At 59.1% G+C, this 1,882-nt stretch overlaps 1 protein-coding gene across 1 annotated transcript in view; it reads right to left on the bottom strand.

The window, feature by feature from the left end:
* LOC102377482 (plasminogen-like) overlaps nucleotides 1-1,882 on the bottom strand; it is a 103,649-nt gene that overhangs the window by 35,692 nt on the left and 66,075 nt on the right. The window lies entirely within an intron of this gene.

The following is a 1,882-nucleotide window of genomic DNA, read 5'->3' as shown; positions in this document are numbered from 1 at the left end:
GGGAGGAGGTGGACTCCATGCTGCAACTGGGAGTGGTGAGACCTTCCCAAAGCCCTTGGAGAAGCCCATTGGTCCCTGTACGAAAGCCGGACGGGTCGCTGCGACTATGCGTTGATTATAGAAGGTTAAATGCACTGGCAGCCTTCGACGCATTCCCCATGCCCCAGGTGGACGAGTTAATAGAGAGAATCGGAGAAGCCCAATATATATCAACGCTGGATTTGGCCAAGGGATACTGGCAAATCCCAGTGGCCCCGGCCGACCGACCCAAGACGGCCTTTGGCACGCCCTGGGGCCTATACAAATTCATAAGGATGCCCTTTGGGTTACACTGGGCGGCCGCAAGTTTCCAGCGGTTGATGGACCGACTGTTGGCATCCCACGCGGGGTACGCGGCGGCCTACATCGATGACATAATCATATACTTGCCGACCTGGACGCACCATAAGCAGGCCCTCCGGGCCATATTGTCAGAGCTAAGGCAGGCCTGGCTTACAGTGAACCCGCAGAAATGCGCCTTAGCAAAAAGGGAGACCAAATACCTAGGATTCCTGGTGGGTAGAGGCACTATCAGACCCCTGGCCGACAAAGTAGAAATGGTGCGGAGTTTCCCAGCCCCTCAAAATTGCCGTCAGCTCCGATCATTCCTGGGGCTGACTAACTACTACTGGAGGTTCGTGCCCCACTTTTTGGAACTGACGGCACCCTTAACAGAGGCATTGAGGGGGAGGAAGAACGGGGTGGTAAGGTGGACGGAGCAGATGGAGCAGTGCTTTAGAAAATTAAAACGGGCCCTCTGCGAGGACGTGATAATGCACACTCCTAACTTTGGGAAAACTTTCGTTTTACAGACGGACGCATCCAAAATGGCCGTGGGGGCCGTCCTCACACAGGAGGAGGAAGGAATTGAAAGACCTATAGCATATGCCAGCCGCAAGTTGACGCCGGCAGAAAAGAGGTACGCCACAATAGAGAGGGAATGTTTGGCCATACGGTGGGCCGTGGACCATTTCTGATATTATTTAATGGGCCGAGAATTCAAGCTAGTAACGGACCATGCCCCACTCCGATGGCTAAGCACTGCCAGGACCGATAATGCCCGGATCACCCGATGGGCATTGGCCCTACAGCCTTACAAGTTCCAAATCGTGTTCAGGCCTGGAAAGTCAAACACTGTGGCGGATTTCCTGTCTAAGTGCAACAGCAGCGACTTGGGCGAAACAATGGAACCACAGACGAACAAGGCGGACAACTCCCCCGGTGGGCCCCGGAAAGGTAAAATAGGAATGCCCCAAGGCATCTTGAGGGGGGGGTTGTGTCCCAGGGGAGCAGGGACTTCGGGAAACCCCCACGGCAGCAAAGGGTTCCGCTTACCTCCCGCAGGGCCGGAGGAGCCGAAGGAAGTCCACGCGCTGGCGCTGCCGGCGCAGGTCGTCAGCCGGGCGTTTATCCGGCTGCGGCTGAGCGGCGGGGGCGGGGCACGCCGGCCGGGAGAAACAAAAGGCGGCCCTGCCGAGGCAACGGGGTGCCTGGACGAAGGAGGCTGGGGAGAGAAGCTCCAGCAAGTGGGGAGTCATCCGCCACCCGCGGAGTGCGGGAGCAGAGAAGGCGGAGCCAGAAACGGAGCAGAGCAGCTGGCAGCGGTGCTGGTGGAGAGGCCAGCACTGAGACTATCAGCGGAACCGGTGGAGAAGCCGGCGGCAGTGCCAGTAGCCGGGTGGAAGGAGGAGCTCGCCGGATCCCAGGTTACGGAGCGGGGAGCAAGGACAGCTGCAGCGGGAGCGGCAGGAGCGGCAGGGAGGCCAGCTGCAGTAAGGCAGAAGGGACCGGTGAGGCAACCGGGGGCCCAATACCGAGCAGAGCCGGCAGGGGGGACAACGGC

Source organism: Alligator sinensis, unplaced genomic scaffold, assembly GCF_000455745.1.
Source record: "Alligator sinensis unplaced genomic scaffold, ASM45574v1 scaffold682_1, whole genome shotgun sequence".
Classification (NCBI taxonomy): Eukaryota; Metazoa; Chordata; order Crocodylia; family Alligatoridae; genus Alligator; species Alligator sinensis.
Note: the sequence above shows the minus strand (reverse complement) of the source record. Positions and strands in the feature narration are given on the sequence as shown.